General features: G+C 50.6%; 1 protein-coding gene across 8 annotated transcripts in view; it reads left to right on the forward strand.

Moving 5' to 3' along the window:
* The window catches only part of LOC116432960 (homeotic protein antennapedia-like), a 161,260-nt gene that overhangs the window by 55,363 nt on the left and 85,254 nt on the right, over positions 1–20,643 (forward strand). Inside the window, exon 1 of one of the 8 annotated variants that reach the window (XM_076367603.1) lies at positions 3,712–4,331. The exons of 5 other annotated variants lie outside the window; for them this stretch is intronic. The gene's annotated coding sequence lies outside the window, so the exon portion shown is untranslated. Of the gene's footprint in view, positions 1–3,711; positions 4,332–5,132; positions 5,149–20,643 lie in introns of those variants that run through there. 2 more of the 8 variants (XM_076367606.1, XM_076367607.1) reach the window with 2 other exon arrangements.

The raw sequence follows: 20,643 nt of genomic DNA on the forward strand, positions 1-20,643 counted from the left end.
CGGGGGTGCCCCGTTTGAAATATGCGAGATTTCATTGGCCCATAAATAAAGAGTTATTATTTAGCATTACGTTGTTGTTTTTACGGGGACGTTTGGCCAAGGCAATTGCCGCGTCCTCGGAACTGCTAAATAAATAGCGAGCACACGGTGTTTAGCCTTAGATTACACGCGCCATTGTTTCCAAAAAATTAATAACCGACCCAATAAATCAAGATAAATGAGAGAGCAAGAGAGAGAGAGAGAGGGGGGGGGGGGCGGTGGGAGAGAGAGATCCGGCGATTCATTTGTCGCGGATTCTTCACGCGAATAAAATAAAATTAAACGGCGTCGGTCGCTTTAGCGTTAATCGAGGCTGCGCGCAATAAATATCGCCTCCGAGCGAACTTTCGCGTGCTTTCCATCGCGTTATACCACGAGCACGCTTCTCCAAACACTTCCATATTTTTCCCTTCATCGCGGGAATGTATTTTAACGTACCCCGAAACTACCGCGACACTTCATTCATAAGGTCGAGCAAAAATTGCACCGCTCACACGAACGGAAGTCGAACATTAAATTTCAACGGTCGATCGTGAAACGCTCGATTGATCGAATGAAACATTATCAACGACCAGCATGCTAATTAAGTACAAAAGCACGGCGAAGAAAAGTAAAAGGACAGAGAGAGCGCGGTACATCGTTGTAAAAGAAAATTTGAACTCCTTCGAGCGAGGAGACGAGCAACTCTCTGCGTAGCGGTGCCGAGCCACCGAGGTGATTTATTCGAGTTAATTCCAATTCCATTGGAGCCGCGAGGGCAGTCGGAGGTGGTGGGCAGGGACAGAGAGCGGGTGGGGTAGAGGGTGGATATTCTTATGCAATTTGCCAGAAAGGTTCAAGAACCCGGGAGATCCCGCAATTTATCTTGCCTTATGTTACGCCGAGCCAAGGCAACGGAAGATAGATGGCGTCACTGCTTCCAACCCCTCCTCTCCTGCGCCGTCGTTCCCTCTCTGTCTGTCCTTCTCTCTCTCCCTTTCTCCCTATCTCTTTCTCTCTTTCCCACTTTCCGTCTCCGTCTCTCTCGCTCTGTCTCGGTTTCCTCGCCTCTCGGGTCACCCAAACCCCGTACAGACCCCTGCGACCACCCCTTCCCCCAGCCAATGAGGGACGACCGCGGTGGCCATCTTGGATGGAGAGTTATTGAACGAAAAAGATGAGTAAGAAACTTGTTATGGGGGTGCGTTCTCTCTGCGCCGTTGGGAGTTGGGAGAAGGGCGGCGCGGGCTGCCGGGCGGGCAGACGACGGGGACTGGAAGCTGAAGAAGGGTGGTTACGAGGGGTTGTTGGCGCTATATTGATCAATTGCTTTGCCGTGCTTTGCACTACTTTCGTCCTATAATGTACAATGCTTCTCGCGGCGTCGGCGGTGGCGGTACCCACTGCGTGGTCGAGTGAGACTAATTATATAGCGATCGTGTTCTTGAGAATTTCAGTACTTTCAAGCATTCAATCTTCTACGGTCGGCCGTCGCTCGCGCTAGATTAATTTCATTCGCGCCAACACCTTTTTTCGCGGGCAATTTATCGTTCGCGTTAAACGAAACCGCTGCGCCACGAAATTCTTTCTTTTTTTTTCAGTATGCTCCCCCGTCAGCTGACGCGTTATTGCCGTCCGGGGTGGGTTGATTGATAATTAGCTTCCGGACCAGTCGTAATAACCGGAGCGTCTCTGGGATTACATTTGGGCACTTAGCGAGTACCTGGAAATCCTTTTTTACGCTGTATTTCAAATCAAATTGTCAAGCATTCCGAAGGATTCTTTAGAATATTTAAGTAACTAATGAAATTTAATCAACCAACGACACACAATGTTCTCCGACTGTTGCAACATTATTTGCAATTAAATGATTCTAGCGAGGAATAATAGTAAGACTAGAAATACCTGCAGAGAATACTTTTTAAACGACGCGTTCGAGTATTTCGCAGTAGAATTTTTAAATACCCGACCAACCGACGTATGCAAGTCCTCGCTCCGCCAATTCAGCCATCACGATTTCCAGCGCAGCAGCTGTCGGATAAGATATTCGCGCTCGCGATTCGGCCGAGAATTTTTATTGTAGCTCGTGATCAGGGGCGTCGTAAACGCGGACAACACGTCGGACGCCGATGCGTGGAAGCATCATCGGGGCTCACGGGTGGTCCTGCCGATCGCGTTTCACGAATGCCTCGCGCGTCCCTGGTTTATGGACGCGTGTGCGCGAGCTGTCGCGTAACTAAATTTCGCCTTGAGGATTTTCGAAGTCCGTCCCGGCCGAAGGCACGCAGCCCGACTTCGTTACACGCCACGCATGCACGACCGCCGGATCCGTGAGTCGCTTAACAATGCCGCAATTAGGTTGACGAATTGTGACAGGCATTCGCAAATAATGAACACGGGGCCCGATCGGCCCGGTGGTCCGCGCGACACGCACGCACGGACCGCGGAACGTTAGATGGGTTGAAGGAAACCGAAAATTTCAATTTGTATGCAAATAGATCTGTTCGGCGGGTCGCGCCGGTCCGCGGAATACGCGACGCGGCTGCACCGCGTGCGCGACAGACCGGCTGAAAGTTTAACAACCTCGGAAATTTGGTTCCGCGCAATTACTTATGCATTTTTCAAGCTAATCGCCGCCTATACTCCGCGAACGTTTCACCCTCGCCCGATGCGTTTCGCGTTGCGTCCGCAGTCGAATATTTTTTCTACGGCTCCCGATTTTTATAGACGACTCTTCCTATATTCCTACGATAAATTCAATTTTTGACTACACGAAGGTGTCATAAATATTCCATTTTTAATAAAATATATTGTTTGCGCCAATACGGGACCTTCTATATTTCATCGAACTCAATATTCAATTCTACGAAACACTGGACGGTTAACGGTTGGCGTCGTTTCTTATGAAAACAGGGGTAAATAATTTAAATAATAGATACATGTACCGATACCATTCATCTTCCATCTTCTCCCGCCAACCTCCATGTTAAATTATCGCTTGCCCCAAATAGTCCCTCATAAAGATCAATTCATACCCTTTAATTTACCCGTGCAATCACCGATCTGTCCACTACCATCATTCACGAAGTTACAATCTGATACCCATCCTCCAGGTGCGACAACCTAAGAAACAGGTATACCTAACAACTTCCCGCCGTTCCCGGTGATTCCCCGTGCTCCGAAAAACTGGTCCATTTTTTACCGACGGTGTTCGCCGGTCCGTCGAGAGATGGTGCTGCACCGAAGTCGGTTCGCAACGCCATCCATCCGACCACGTCGGAAACTCGTGGCCGGGTACACGTGCGCGCGCCCCACCAGACGGCGTGAGAGCGGGGACTCCCCGTTCGTCGGTGTGCGCGGCGAGCTCGCTGGCCAAAAGGTAGTGGGGAACGCGGACACCCATGGCATGCCTGCAACGGCGCAGAATCCCATCGATCATTCGTGCCGTTTCCCCGTGTTTCACGCCGCCGTGTGTTGCACCGTGTAGAGAGAGGAGTCGACCACCGCTTCCCTCCCTCTTCAACCTCCACTCTGCCCCTGACACGTCCACCCATCTAACCCCACCCCCGCGCGAATTCCCCCTACCCACACCGACGTGCTGAGTCCGTGACGGTTCGGCGGGCAATGCCGACCAACCATCACGAGGCCTTACCTTCCCTATTATATTTATGTGGCGGCTCGCGGTCGGGAAGGTTTATGCGGTGTCTCCAGTCTGTCTCGTGCCACTCTTTTTTTTTTCTCTCCCTTGTCCTCCTCCTTTTTCCCTCTTTCCGCGCGGTCCGACGCGTTACAGTGTGCCATCAATGCTTATCGTTGCGCCTCGCTGTCAATGAAACCGTTCCGTTCGCTTGGTCCCGTTGGTCCTCGTTCGCTCCTCGGTGTCCAGGTGATTCCCCTTCCTGAAACTTTGTGCGATTTTTCCCCGATCATTTCGATCACCGTTCGCGATCAACCGTCGCTCCGGATGGAGCGTGTACTTTGACGGAACGGCGGATCGTTCGGTGTGCCGGGGCCTGTGATCATCGCGGAAGTTTGCCGGGACGTTCTTGGGGTGCGAGCATAGTTCGTCGGGGGTGTTCGCGCGTGTAACACGTTCGTGTCAGTGTGTGACGGTGGGAGATCCGGTAGCATGTCCGCCAGATCGAAGCCTGCACCACGTGCACAGTGGACCCAGTAAGTGCTGGCGGGTGTTGAACATTGGCCAATGGGAATGTAAGGATGCTGAGCCGCGCTCCGGATACCGACGACGTTCGCTCGGCCGAAACGTGACCTTACCTTGCGCGCGTTTTGGCGGATTCACCTCCATTCAGCCGGTAACTCTCACCCCTTGTTCACCCTCGGATATTTCTGCCGCTTCAGCGGCCGCTCCGCGTTATCCGCGTTCCCTTTCGCGCACGGGCTTTTCGCGGTTACGCTTCCCGGGGAGGGGAAAAAAATGGTTTCTAGAAAGTTTGCGGAGAAAGTTGCGCGGCGGACACGAAACTATGTTCGGGAACGTAGAAAGTAAAGTATTAGGGAAAATTCGAGGCTGCCGGAGAAGGCTGCGCTAATTCGGTAGCCGTTCAGTTACATTACTCGCTCCGATACCACTTACGAACATTAAAACTTCGACAACTAACCGAACAGGTTAAAAATTCATTCGGCCGGACAATTTGTAAACGGACTGTCTTTTAAACACCTTGATTTACATCCTCCTTCTCACCGTTCGATTCCTATCTACGCGATCTCCGTAAGCGAATGCAAATTAACCGCTGTCCGCATCTGAAAAAATTGAATCTCGAAGATGTCGCGATCCAGAAAAATCCAAGGTGAACGAACTTGATCGGACGGCCGGCTGAAAAAACGCCGATCGAAAACAGGTCTTCCGTCATTTCGCCGGCATTCCCATCGTAGTTACTTTCGTAGACACGCGCGTACAGGTGCTCTCCAGCGCACGGGAGTGCTTGTAAGCACATGTACGCGGGCACGTAACGCGGAGGAGCTCGTAAATCAGTCAGTTACCTATATATGCGCATATTATACATACGCAACGTAACGGTATGTAATTTATTGTTTCAGGTAAGTGACATCGCGCCGCCCCAGGGCCCCGCGGAGAGAGCACATGCGTGCGTCTTCCTTTCCCGGCGTAATGTAAGCAACCCTGCCTGTATTACCTATTACGAGCGATGTCAGCCGGGACGTCGCCGGTCCGCGGTCAGCGAAATAATAAAGGCTAGGTGCTCAACCGAATCGAGCCGTGCGCGGGCCCGCTTCCTGCCTCTTTTCCCTCTTTTTTTTTATTCTTTCTTCTTTATCCGCTAAAATTTCAAACCCGCCCCGAACCGGCGAAACTATTGTCCGCCGCCGACACAATGAGACCAGATTTTATCGCTTGCTCCCCGCACACGCGACGACGACACCCGATTCAACGATCGGCGCCGGGACGCGTCCTCTCCGCGTGAACCCGATCCGGACAATTTTTCTGCCGCATTGCCGAGTTGATTACGCAGTTAATGGGTGTACGCGAAGGACGCGATATTTTATTTACGGTGCGCTGGCTACGGGATCCATAAATCGTCGCCGCGCCTCCGCGGACCACGAATTTTGGGTTGATCGGGATCGATGCGCGTTTCGGGGTCAGGAGTCCGTGGGACTATCATTAACCATGAGAAGATAATGAAAGTATTTAATGATACCTCGCCGATGATGTCGAACACGTAGGCGAGAATATTTTCGAAACGCGCTGCGTATTTTTACCATTCTCCGAACGATAGATTGAGGTCGTCGGCTGAAGTTTCTAACATTAGCGTAGTAATATTTCCGTCGGTCCGATTATCGCTTCTTCGAGCAACAAAGTTCAGTTGACTTTAAAATTAGAAATTTAAAGAAGTAGCTAGAAACTGCTAGTAAACATTGTTAAGATATCGAAACGACGCGGAGATTAATTTGAATAGCTTGTGAATAGCCCATTTGAATGTAATTTATTATCATAATTACTCCATTTTTGTCGTTGTTGCAACACACATGGTGACAAGTTATTTCCGGTAATTACCCAGCCGCCAGGAAGGGGGCTGTCCCGAGCAAGTTTCCTAATTTTGTAATCGCGGCGGCGCGCTGTCGTCGCGGTCCCAGCGGTCCCGGCGGGCGGCCGACGGGTCCGGGAACAGCTGTCGATACAGAATCCGGTTTTATAGCGATTTCGATTACACCTCCGCCCGATACTCTCGCGGCGATAAGCGGCCACCATAAAGGCGAGCACCTGTAATACAATATATTACCGTAATGGTGCGTACCCGGCCCCGGAGTAAGATAAAGGACGCTCGGCTACGATCGTACAGGTGTAAACGGGCCTAAACGAGGTGCGGTTATTAGCGTACACCGCGGGAGGGTGGGAGAACAAGAAAATAATAACCCAAAGATGGATGAAAGTGAAAGGACTTTGGGGATGGTCGTTGGGGAGGGGGGAGGAAGGACGATGATGGAGCGGGACGGATCGCAAGGGGCAGAGAGAGGCAGAGCGGTCTCTCACGGGGGAGTGCTGAGAAATCCTCGTCAACGACGGAGTTGAGATAGGCCACACACCGGCGGCTTGTAAAACACGCGGCGAGATTAAATGCTTCATTAATGTGATTAAAGTAAAAAGCTGCCTGAGTAATGAACCGCGCTGAATCATCCGGCAGCCCGGTCGCCGTTGACCTGACGCGGCAACCGGGGCCGCGCGCGTTTGGCACTCCTGCGTTTTAGGTTAGAAACCGTGAGATACCGATTTCCCGAATCTTTCCAAATAGCTCTCTAGAATCAAATATTTCTCCTGTAAATGTCAACTATATTTCTAATGAACTCTATCTTTTCTCAGTTCTCTAAACTCCTATACCTACTAAAATTTCGTTCAATACAGATCGGTTTCAATCAAGATAAATTGAAATTCTTCGAACGGAAGAGGTTCTATCTCCTGAAATTCCAATTTCTGATTTTTCGTTTTCACTGCATTTTATAACTACAACGCCGATACGTAAAGTAAGAATGGAAGAGAATTCCATGGATTAAAAGCATCGCGATACAATCGTATCGTCGCGGTGAGCGAGCAGTGCTTGGACAGATTTCGTAAATACTCCGCCGGTAATCCAGCATGGTCAAATCGATTTCACATGGCGGCGCGGCTGGGAAGGTCCCCGGGGCCCGCTTATAGGTAAGAAGGCGAGGGCGAGGCGGCTTGCGGACGCGGATACCGGAATTTTTGTCGAGCCCTCGGAGAAGCGGCTATCTGCCGTTCCGAGTGGATAAAAGTCGCGGCGTTCACAATTGGTAATGCCGATAGAGCTGCCATCGTCTTGCCATACAAACGTCCTCACGGCCTACATGCGCCGGGCTGCCTTTCTTCGCTAAACACAACGACCGTTGTGCGTTTCTTCGGCACGCGCATCACAAACGTCCGGCCGGTGCGCTGGCCATACGATACTTTGTTCGGGCCGCGCGTTCGCCACTGAAAACCGCCACGGGGCCTGGACGCCACGGTTCCCCTTTCGGTTTACGCCTCATTGTTCCGAAGATTTTTCACGGTGATGCGCGCCACCGTCTTGGGGCCGACCTGGACCACTGGTAAATTGAGTAATATAATTGAACAAACAAGAACGTACTGCTCGGCGATCGGTTCCCATCAAGGTCACAGCTGGATACCCTTCCGCAACAGACGATTTCCGATTCTTTGCTCCTTCGATGTCTCTGTCTTATTGGTACGCGAATCACGCGCGTGCTCGATGAAAGCCGTTGTTACCCTTACTTGTCGCAGTTGGTAAATTGCAAGTTTTATATTAACACATCAAGCGCCACGAAAATCTGGACCGGTTTTCGGTAGATTTATTCTTCTGTAGCAAACGAAGGCAGGAATTATTATTTGGCGTTGCAATCCTTGCATTACATTAAATAACGACGTGGTTTAATTATTATTTCGTTCTTTAAGAATTGGGTAAGAAGCTCTCGAGAATCTAAAATTTTTACATTCGAGTCTCCATTGTGGACGTAGCACCTCTCTATGCTCTAAACGCGGCGGTCAAGTGATTAAGTGGGCACGTTAGTTCTCGGCTAGCAAGACATCACTTGTCAGGCAGCAGACATCCGTCACTGCCGGGCAACATCTCCAGAATTATTACTTGGCATGATTACCGAACGATATGCCGCGGAAAGTGTGCCTCGTGCCAGTTGCAACGCACGGTTCCAATGCGGGCGTCACACTGTGACGATTGTAAGTGTCGAGTGTCGTAGCGTGATGCGTTAAAACGCCGCGAGTAATCGCCAATTCCTGCGCAGTTTGCATATTATACCGTGGACGTGACGCTGCGTCGTCATGGGCCATTTATCATCGCGGCAAAAACAATCCTTTCGCTGTGAGTATTCGCGTTAGCGTCAATTAAAAAACAGAGAGATCCTCATTGTTTCACCGGAAATATCAATATACCGAGCCGTGTATCGTCACCGTTCATTATCTCTTTCCACGACCGAAGTCCATGCAGAATGGAAATGACGCGAAGGCGACTGGCAAAAATTTCCGAAGAAACCATTCGGAATCTTGTTCCGTGCCTCCGCCACTGTATCAATCAGTGGTTCACGGATCGAACGTGAAACTATGCTGTTGCCCCTTCCCCTCCGCAGCCCGAAGTTATACTTCACCAGCAGGAATTGAAGACATATTGCTTCGCAGTAAAATAAAAGGGGCAAGAAGTTAATTCGAATCGAATCAGGTAGGTCTTCGACGGAGGCTACTTCGTCTGGATTCCATGCTCAAGATTAATCGAAGCAGGAATTTCAGCCAAGAATGCTCGCTATCTCCTACTGACTTATATCACGGTCTGAACACTAAATCAACTTGCACGATTCGTCAAAGAATCATCTATACCTACTAACCCCGGAAGTTTTAGTAACCGTAAAGAAAGATCCAAGAAAGGGCCATTCTTACCCGTCGAATAGTTCCAGCGTCAAACATCGATTCCCAAGGATCCATCGGATAAAACAGTATAAGCACCTATGCATTAGTAACTCCAATCGACGCAAACACCGTACAAGTGTCCGACCCACACAACAACGGCGTTAAACGTCCATTTGAAAACCACTGGTTCTCAAATCGATCGAGGAAGACCTGGAGGAAACGGGACCAGCACGCGACGGGGCTATCGAGCGCAGGGCCGAGCGAATGGTACGGACAATCGGCGTTTCATAAGCCGTCGATTGTTGGGGTTGTTAAAAGGCGTCAGTGGGAAAACGCGGCAGGCGTGACGCCCCGTCGCGTACGCGGGTACACGGCGAACGTCAGGTCGTTACAGCGCCTGATACGAGGATCTCTGACGGGGCGGTCGGCCCGGCGGACGTACAAGGTGCTGTGGCTTGACGCAAAGTGCAAGGAGATGCGATCGACGATTATGCACTTACGGTGTTACCGTATATAAACGGGGCCCGTATAAGCCCCGGCCGGGGTATGCACACAGGGCAACGCGTACGTATAACGCGGACCGAGCCACGAGAGCAATGTATCTTCCGCCGTGACATTGGGGCCCGCACTAATCGCGCGACAATCTTCGCCGCGGCGCGGCGAGAGGGACAGACGCTGCACGGCGAATGGGGACGAGGAGGACGGAGAACGCCGGCCGGGACTGCGCGCGTTACTTCTGCCGCGGTGGAGACGCGCAGAGGCGGATAGATTCGCGGCAATGGGAGAAATTGGGATTCAAATGGCACGCTGGAGGGGGCTGACACCTTGCTCCTTGTACTGCTTATTCTTCGTTTGCGCGTCGATCGGAATTTAATGCGTCCGCGGGGATCCCGGAGAACCAGGGAAGAAGTGACGGGATGCTGCTTGATTTTTGGAGGTCGTTAGGATCAGTGGAGAATTGTGGGATTTTCTCGATGAGGATTGGAAGTGTTGATTTGAGTTGGAGATTAGTGAAGAGCTACGGTATCGACGGGATAATTAATACATTCGGAATGATGGAGAGATGAGTTAGAAGGGAACGGGAGATCTTTGTACGATTCGTTTAATCAGTGCGAATCCTTGCAGGAGCGAAAGAACGCATTCCTAATTCCGAGTTGCGAATCAAGGAAGTAAATCAAGTTAAACGAAAGAAACTTTCGCGGGAATGGAAGCACTTATTCTTCCGGAAGAAACACAGGAAACGCGTACCGGGAAACAGTAAATATTAGAGCAAGGGGGGCCAGGGGCAGGTATTAAATAAATTGAGGGGGACTGAGTAGGAAGAAGGATGCAGGAAAGAGAGTGCCGAGGTAAAAAGAGGCACGGGGAGCATCGGGTAAGAAGATAACCGGCCGAGCGGATCCAAAAGAGCAGCGAGGAGTTGTAAAGCCGGCGAACGAAGAGGGAGAACGGAGGAGGAAGGGGATGAAGAAAGAAGGCGGCGGGACCGAACGGTTCACGGACCCTCGCGATATCGTTCGAGTGTCTGCGAGAGCTCGCGACAATCGCATAATTAGGTGTCTCGGCGATGCTACGCAATATCTGGAAGGACGACACATTGCTGGCACCTAGCAGGTCGTTGCACATGCTTGAAGCGCGAGCGCGGCGAGGAGAAGGCTGGCAACCGTGATTGGATTGCGGATGTTTGCGCGAATATAAGTTCTCGTGCAACATTTTAGAAGAATTGAGATCTAACAGGATTTTATATAATATCTGTTACACTCGCTGACGATTGTATTCGAAGATTTGCTTCTTCCACTGCATAATTAATTTAAAATAATGACGTGAATTATATTGCGGATGTTTGCGCAAATGTAAGTTCTCGTGCAACATTGTAGAAGAATTGAGATCTAACAGGATTTTATATAATATTTGTTACACATGCTGACGATTGTATTCGAAGATTTGCTTCTTTCACTGCATAATTAATTTAAAATATTGACGTGGATTGGATTGCGGATGTTTGCGCAAATATAAGTTCTCATACAACATTTTAGGAGAATTGAGATCTAACAGGATTTTATATAATATTGTTACACTCGGTAATGATTCGAAGATTTGCTTCTTTCACCGCATAATTAATTTAAAGTATAGACGAGGATCATCTACGCGGATGCTCATGAATTTACCATGGTACCCAACGAGATGTCCCATTGGATTCGATTAAAGCAAGAACCTATTGGAACCTCGGCGAACCTCTCAATGCCCTCGATTCCACGCATTGGTACCCTATAAACGCGCGAAATTCTAGGCCCGAGGATGATAGCGAGCGATTCATGGCTATCGTTGTGGAATCGTAGTGTCCACCGTGTAATCGATGCTGGAATGCGGGTCGGAATGCCCGGCCTGGCCGGCAAACGGGATCACCCGGATGCTGGCGTCGCTTTTAACCGCGAGGAACAGCCTAAAAATAAGGCAGCTTTTCGGCAACGGGGCGACGTGACCGGCATGCGACCAGGGGTCCGGTTCCGCGTCGGTCGGATGCTCCAATTGGTTTTTGCCGCTGACTCGATCTCCATTGATCGTCGATTTTCCGGAACGACAGAGAAGACCGCGGTATCCGCCGGCATTGGCGGCGAGAAGCGGAAACGGGGAGAAAAATAAAAGGGAACGCCGCTTCGCAATGGACGGGACACGGCGGATCAACGGAATGGCGTACGCGAGCCCTACGCCTCTCGGCGAATGGGGCGTGACGAGGGACATTGTTTTTCTGGGTGGATAGAATGGGACATTTTGATCGTTGCACCGGCGAAGGGAATCGGGTAGGACGAATCAGGTGATGCTCGTGTTATTAATTGTCAGCGCTCGCAGCCTGTTATTAGGGAGTTGCATACATTCTCTGTACTAACTTCTCATTAAGCTGAAGGGGGGTTGTTCGTCGCGATGAATCGTCCTCGTCAAAAGTACGCGGTGAACGTATTAACAATTCCGCACGTGAAACTTTACTTTCGTGCGATCCACTTGCATCACGCGAACATGATGAATTAAAAACAATTAAGATCAACAAGCAACATTCGTTTAATCGCAACCTCGCCGGAGTTCGGGTATCCAGCTGGCCGAATCAACGATGCTCGATCGTTTCATTAACAGGATTGCGTTCGTTTTTGAAGTTCATCGTCGGGTTGGCCTTGAGCTGGAGGCGGGCCGCCGCGGAGGGGGGTTTTACCGGTTCGCCGGGACAGAAATTTATCTCGCGCCGTCGAAGAGTAATTAGCGACGCGCGAATGTATACAAAGCCGAACGAAAACTCGAGGGTTGCCGGGCCACGAGCGTACTAATGCCGATAAAAAATTGCGGAAGCCGGCAGCTGCGGTGGCGCTCTCTATCGAACAGAATGCTCAGATACGGATCTATCGAACGCGCCTATGCCGCTATGTGGACTGCACGCAGCAAGCAAACCCGTAATTTATTTCCCGGCGGCCGCCTACCTTCCGACTCCAATATAATCATTATAATTATTGTCTCCCCTTCAAGTCGACCTCGATAATCATCGTCTGTATTTGTTACACGGCTCGCATTAACTTGGCACATTCGTATGGCGGCTGTCTATTTTCTTCGAAGCCACGACTCCATCGTTTCTGTTCACCGGTTCCATTGTCTACGATTTACTGTTGCCCATTTTGTTTCCGTTCGTACCGGCCGCTTCTACCCTGGATTTATTGGCCGACGAAACGAGGTGCGAACGCGAGTCCCTTGATGTTCGAGCGTTCGGGGATTCGAAGAAATCTCGGACCCTCCTTAGGACTAATCATTCTTGGATCGTTTCAATACGTATCGTCACGTTTGAAATTGGAAATTTCCGAATCGTAACGGTCGCATTTCACAAATCCAACGTTCAAATCCTAACGGTCACATCTGAAATTTCGAAAATTCAAATTTCAACGATCATATTTAAGTTTTAAATTCATCTGTCTGCTTTAACGATCCAGAATCGCCTCTTAATTGTTAAAAATTTCAAGCGAAACGACAAGAAACATTGAAAATCGTTCACAAAAGCATCAGCGATTAATTCAGCGTTTGTTAGTCCCCGATAGCCCGCTGCGTCGATCGTATCCGCACTCCTCCACCCCGCAGCAGCCGCGACATTATAAATTGCGACGATCCATTCACCGCGTTAATTTGTCCGCTTTTCAATTAGCGGCCGAGCGAGTTCGGCGGCGTCGAATAAATCGAGCGGGCGCGGTGTCGCCGGTTCGTGACTTTCTAAATTCGCCACGTGTGTATCGCCTCCAATGTACCGAACGTTCCTAGCTACCATCTAGGCGGTTCGCCATCGGCGTCGCTGCATGTTCACCACGGTGTTCTCGCCGACAGGTGGATGGAAGAAGCTCCCGTTGCCTCTTGGATCGCCTCCAAAATTTTTCTGAAATCCATACGGTACCTGGAATACGCTCCATTGCGGCACGGGGCTGAGGAGAAAGTTTCGCTGCTCCGATTTGTCGAAACTCCTTTGCGTCAAACTCGGCTTTCAGCTATATTGTCGTCGGATCGATGCGGAATGTTCATGCGACCACGTTGCAGGGGATGTTTTGCTCGTCCCTGTTTACGTGTTCACTGTCACGCCACAACTTTCACGCGCTCTAGTCTGAAACGCTGTTTTCACAGTGTTTTTTCGCTCGAGGAAAACACTCGCGGACTCGGTGGAAAGGGGATAGTGTCGCTGAGTCGAGTGGTAGCTAAAATAACAATATCTTCGAGAAGGAATCACTAATAGTAACGCAACTGTAAACACCGCGAATTCTTTTAAGGGACATCGAATATTTCGTCGAACGCTAAAGATTCTCAATAAAACGATCATCGCTAGCCAACAATTTTCCTGCAAAACCAGGAAGCAATAGAAGAATAAGAAAGGAAAATTACCGTGCAAATTCCAGGGAACCGAACATCGAAATCGCTTTGAAGAACGGCGGCATTGAAGGGGCATGGGTTTCGTGATGGGATTTGATGAATTCGCGGTATTGACATACGTGACAGTAATTTCCATGGAAAGGCCGGTATAGTCGGACGTAATATTCCGTCATTCAAAAACGTAGCGCCGCCACGAAGGGAACTTCGTGCCGGCCACCTGCAGGTAACCTGGGAGCGTCACGACGCCGCCGTCGCGGCGAGTTACGGCCACAAATCACGCAATTCGTAATTGCCGCTACCGACTACGCGATTTCGTGTGAGGGACCAGCCGGGGTGAACCGTAGGACGGGCGGGGGGAGAGAGGGACCCCGTGGTCGTGCACGTGTGGATGGAAATCCATAAACATCGATTGGCTTCCCGGCTTCCCAGACCGAAACGTCGAACACCGGCGAAGGCTAAATATTTCCGTGTCGTGACCCGCCACTATGAAACCGCGGAAAAGTTCGCTCGAATTTGCCCGCGCGATGTCCGAATGGGCGAGCTCCGAATGCGCGCCGGTCGAACGTTCAGCATTTGAATCCCAGATGACACGAACCCCGGACGAAAGCGGCGCACGGAGCGTTTAGAGTGCTCGACGATTGATACAGTCATTTCTCCGGCTGGATTTCAATGGTACACTTGTGTCGTGATGTTTCGGTTGTGGATTTTGCAGGGTGGGAAGTGGATTTCCATTCGATCGAAACGGTCGCGGTTTCGTCGCGTGGAATATAATATTCGGAATTTTGAAGAGTGACCGTTAGAATTTGACAATCTCCACGTATGATCGTTAGAATTTGAATATTCGAAGTGTCAAACGAGCTTCTTGAGGTGTGAAAGTTTCAGGATCAAGTTTCAGAGCGGTATTCGAAGATTTCAAACACGACGGTGGACATTTGGAAGTTTGGAATGTCAGGCGTAACTTTGAAATTGTATCTTCAAGTGTTAATGTTAGCGGTCCAAGCCCCGAATTGCTGTCTGCCACTCGGAATGTCAACAGTTATGTAAAATATTAGACGCGATAACTTTCTATTAGTCAAAGCGTGAAATTCTGAGCGTCACAGTACTCATTCCTTAAGCCCCCGAATGCAACGTTTCAGAATAACAGCCGAGACTGCCAGAAAATCGCAACTCCGTTCTACTCCCTCCGGCGAATATTATATTTTACGCCGACGCCGGAGCGAGAGCGGTCGAGTTTCTAGTTCACAACATCGCGCCGTTTGTTACACGCGACCCCGGATGGCGTGGGGTGTGATAGTGCAACATTGTACCAACACACTGCAATTTCCGTGGCGATATATTACGCTCGCGATCCAAGTATTACTTGGGCCTCCGTCGATGTCAGTAACGGTCGGCCCGTGAATGGCGGGCTTTGATTTGTCGGCGAGAGCCCGATCGCTGTCTTTTCTACCCGCCGCCGCGGAAATCGCCGGCAATAATAAGCAACCGTGAGACGCACCTTTGCATTACGCGTAATGGATTACACCGCGGCCCGTCTAATACGCAGTAATCAGTAGCACGTTCGCGTGGAGTCATTGAATTTGCATCGCGGAAAACACCTCGCTCGGGGAAACGGATCCGCGAATAGCAACGGCACATACTCCGCGGCGAGTATAATTTTCTAAAACAAGCCGCGCAATGATACGTCTTATTAAATTAGAAGCGTTGGCTAATACGCTGGGAACCTGTGAATTTATTATCACGGCGGTGCCTCTGGGTGTCTGTTTCATTCAGGATTCATTATTGACAGAATTACCGTAATAATGTTCAAGTTGCCAGTAAACGACACCAGACATCTCCTTGGCGCGGGCCGCTAATAAACCCTAATGGTGGTACGAAATGTGCCAGAGTTTGATATTTCAGACCTCTAAATTTGAACGGTCATATCGGAAATTTAAAATGCTCAGATCCTAATCGTCGAACGCAAAAACGCAACTCTTCGAATCGTAATGGTCATATTCCAAATGAAAAATGTCCAGTTTCTAACCGGCGTACGCGGAAATTCAAATGTTCGAATCGCCATAATCTTAAAGTTCGAAATTTTCACATTGCAACGGTCATATTTGAAATTTAAAATGCTCAGATCCTAATCGTCGTATGCAGAAATTCGAATTTTCAAATCTTAACGGCCACATTTGAAATTGTAAATTCAACGGCCACATTTGAAGCTTTAACTTTTAAATTTTAACGTCGATTATCGATTCCACTGCCGAAGACCATCGATGCTCCCGATGATAATAGACCGAAGCCCTGTAACTAGCTTTCCTCCGCAGGCATTTCCCAACGAACCGCGTTTCAACGAGACAAGCCAACGAAAGTTCGCGTTACACGGAAAATTTGAATGTAATCTCAGGTTAGAATCGACGCATACGCGTCCACCTCTCGCGTCACCGCGTACTATATCACGCACCGCGTCGGAACGCGCTACAATGGTAACACGCTCGTCCTCGTGGCAATACATTACGCTACGTCCGCGTCCCCGAGTATTAACCGTGGCTTCTTGAACGCGAGTAGTGTCACCGTAACGTTTGATCCCGTCTTCGGTGGCCCGCTAAAAGCTTTCTCCTCCGGCAATTTACGGATAAGACTACTCGGGGAACCGTTCGAGTCGATTAGGAGAACTCGCCGACAAACAATAACAGTCTCTAGGCCTATCGACCCTCTCGTCCCATATATTCCAGGTAATACAGAGAAACGACGGGGATGAAAATCGAGAAGGATCATATACTAGACAGTGTAACCAACCTCAACTCTTCCTTCAGTCCAACCTCCCAACATTTCCTTTCTATAATCACTGTACTCAATCAACCACCTTGAACATTTGTCTAAACCCTGTCTCTTTGTCGCCACCCTCGGCCATCTAGCCAAACACCATCATCGCACAAACCGAAACAGAATACTCAACCCTTGAATGGCACGTAATACACACCGTTCGATAATGATATAATTCAATACTAACCTCGATCATGTAACAGCCCTCCTTACAGCCCATATTCGTTCATTACACAAATTAGCTATCGCCTATAACACACCTCAAACGATTTCAAACTGTAACCGATACTCCACAACGCCAGCCGCAAGATCAAATGCGCGAAAGGGTGCGATTTGCAATTCTAATCGGGCCGAGTGCAGCGCAGATGCGTTTAACTCCTAGCGACCAATTAATCGGGCCAGCTATTAAATCGCCATTAAATCGCCTGTCTGACCCCGGGGAGCTGTCCTCCGCTCTTGAAGAGCAAACCGTTCCTTCGGGCTCCTCGCCGCCGCCGCCACGTGCGCTAATCGCCAGGATAAGGGTACCAGTATGCTTACGTAATTGCCTGGCGTTTTCTTCCAATTTTTTCGCCGGGATTCTCGAAAAAATGCGAGGTGGGTGCGTTCCGGCGATTCAGCGCCGGCATAGGTGTGTCCGTGCGTTTCCCCGGCATCCGGGGCACGGTGTGGGTGCGTCCGTGTGTTTCCCGCGCGCTCCTTCCTCCTTCGGTCCCGGCGCTGGCTGCCATCGTATCAACATCGCACTTCATAATCCTGGCAGTGTTTCCGCGCGTCTCGATCCGTTACCTCAGCCCCGATCGGCTGGTTTCTCTATGCCTCGGGTCCGCGCACCACGGAATCCGGTATCGCGCCTGTGACCAATCGGATCCGCCGCTTCTTTCTCCTCTTTTTAGCGAGTCCTTCGGGCGTTCTTCTTTCAAGCGTGAATGTGTACGAGCCGCGGCCGACGATATTTCTCGCAGGTGAATTGATTAGGCCTTTTTTCTGTGAGAACCGAGGTGGTGTGATCGGTAGCGTAAGGAGGTATTCGTCTTTTAGCAGTAAGACCTTCGTCGTTATTCGAACGATTGGCCTTTGATCATCAAGCAATCGGTGTGCAGTGACTCGCGCTACTGTCCATGAGTAGTTGACCACTTGGAGGATTGGACTGGAAGGTTCTATCTTTGTTCCAGTGTAAGTGTTTGCAAGAATGGACGTCGCTTTATACGATAGAAACATGGAAAAGAGACATCTCGCATGTCCGACGTTAGAGGTGATGTAGGTGAAAAGGTCATAGAAAGTCTCGCTCGGAACGTATCGGTGGTCAAACACTTGTGGACAGTAGTATATGCAGTTTCTGATCTCACCAATTCAACTGGAACGATTTCCAAGACCTCGCTACCCAGTGCCTAGCCTTCTACGTGAAACCCTTGCAAAAGTGTCGTCAGTGTTCTACAAACCGGAGTGCACATGTAACACGATGACTCCGAAAGTAAAATCATCGCCAGAACCACGAAGAAACCAGCAGTTCTTCAGGATGAAAGGTACGACCCGAATCACCGCGACCATCGCAGATTTCAGGCCCGTCTAGCTAGCGACGAAAAAATTCGTTACAATTTGCTCGGACCGATCCTCGCAAAACGAATGAAAAGGCAGCCACTTAAAGGCGTTCCGACCGCGGCGGGTGAAGGGGGCAAAACGGTTCCGAGGCTCGCAGAACGTCCAGAATGCTTATCTCGAAATAGATCGCGAGAATTCGGCGGACGAGCGGGGCCGAGCCACGGGAAGGTACGCGGTAGCCCGGCGGAATGCGCGGCCGACGGTTTTTCCTAGTTAAAACCATTCCCGACGGGTTCCTCCGTGGCCGCCACTATATCAAGTAATACGCATTTCTGTCGTGCCGGAGTGAAACGCCATTTCTATCCGTCAGGCATCGAGCCAGCCGTACCCGGTGAACTCCCGTGCACTTCTTGACCCTGATTTTTTCGTATCGTGCCGCCGCGTCGCGCTCGGACTCGACATCTAGGACCGTAATGGCCGGCCGTAAATCACCCGGGGAGTCTCTAAATCCACTCATTTCAGTAAAGCGCGGATTCTGGTATAGATTCCTCGGGAGACGCGGTGCCAAGACACCGAGCGAACCTTCGGCATTATTTCCGACGCGTCCCGGAGACCTTAACCGGGCCGCATGATCGGTTTACTCGGAATATAATGGCCGCCGTGTCTGTGTCAAGTGCGGGCACAAGGTTCGTTCGAATTTATCGGGGATGTTGCGTTGCATTTGATTTATCATGTACGAAATAACCATCGGCCACCTGATTTACCGTCTCCCGTGGCGGACAGCTTGAGGACCCGATGACTGAAATGTGTATTTATTAGTCCCTATTATTCCGACTGAAAACCGCTTTAATTAAATTCACCCTCGCGGAATAAGTTAACTTACTTCAACGAAACTCCTCTGTCTCCGCTCGAATATTTAGAAACGCGCGTCCCTGTTAGAGTTCTAAAGATCCGCAGACTCCGTCGAACGCGCGAACCGAGCAATTTCAAATCCACTAAACGAGACCCTAAGAGAGCAAAAGAATCGCGCGAACATTTGAGAGCCTAAGTCCGCAGGCTCCTCCGCTAACGGAGCAACGGAGGATGGTCAAGGGGTAGGGTGAAAGGAGAAGGGTTGGTGGGAGGCTAGACGTAATTTGCCCCGCGGGCCCCGTGGGTGGTTGCTTGATTCTCGGTTGTGCTGTGCAGGATTGGTCGGACGTCTGACAGTTGACGGATGACGAGGCGGCCTTCCGAGCTCTCCCCTTTTACGCCCTCGACGCGCGGCCCCGTGGGTTCCCCGAGGTTCCCCGAGGTTCAGCTCGGTCCCCGCCGCGTCCATTATGCGCCTCGAGGCGAGCCTGGAACCGGGCGTAACGGGATTATTAACTGAAATAGGCGTATAAGTCATGCGTCTTCGTCCCCGAACCGGTCCCCGGCTTCAGCCCGCCGACTCCCGCCACCTTCGAACCCCGCCGAGGGATTTCGCAACGGGCCGCGCGCCGGTGTGCGGCGGGTCTCCTGGAAATTAGAGAAATTCCGCGCCCCGCAGCCGCGAGAATTCTCGGCGATGGCCGCCGGATAAGCGGCCGGCACGCAGCGGAGATGCGAATCTCCCGGCAACGTTCTCGCGGAAACATTAAAAATAATTTCTACTTCTCGGTGGGTTTATCCGCTCGACGCGCGGTCTCCGGCCGTCGCGTCGTCGCTGGCCCCCGTGACTCAGCTGCCCCTATCGCCGCCGCGATCTTGATTGCCTTGGTACACGCGTAAAACGCACGCCGGCTTTTCGTGCCCGGGGATGTGGAAATGGCCGGAGTTATTCAGCTGATCGGGGAATGCTATTGCGGATGGCCTGTGGGTGTTTATGAAGATGATTTTAATGAGTTGCGGAGTGCGCGCAGAGATCGGTATCCTCTGTATTCTAGGCAGTGTCGGAAGCGAAGAATTTTCTGTGCAGTATCGTATGTATCTTAGTTTCTAGCTACGATAGAGCGAACAGTTGTACGAGTATCTCGTCTCGGTTCGAGACAAACCTCGAACAGTTCGCGGAGGAACAGAGAAATCGTAAAAAGATTCTAATGGAATAGTTTCACGAGTGATTTCAACCCTCCCGCGAAGATCAACCGGCTGGAAATTCGAAGAAAGCCCGATCCGTTCCGAAAGAGCAGCATACCGCGACGCGGAAGCGTATCATCTCCGAATGTTAACTCTAACCGTTTACACGGTAGGGTGAGAGAACATATTTTTCAATAACTGGTGTGAGATCGCCAGCGAGGCGGCGTCCGATAAGCGGTTGTCGGGCCGCGATTTTTCGATGCGCCGGCCGCGATAAAACACCTCTCCGCGGCAATGATGCGGATCTGGAGGCGATGCGCGAAATGTTCAGCAACAGAATCCGCGCTTCGTGGTTCTCGCGCGTTTAAAGCCGTGCGCGCGGAGCGGCGCGAGAGAGGTACAACGCCGGTGTCACGTTTATCTCGCCGGCGATCGGCGCTGCGCGCAGC

This window comes from Nomia melanderi, chromosome 5, assembly GCF_051020985.1.
Source record: "Nomia melanderi isolate GNS246 chromosome 5, iyNomMela1, whole genome shotgun sequence".
NCBI classification, from domain to species: Eukaryota; Metazoa; Arthropoda; class Insecta; order Hymenoptera; family Halictidae; genus Nomia; species Nomia melanderi.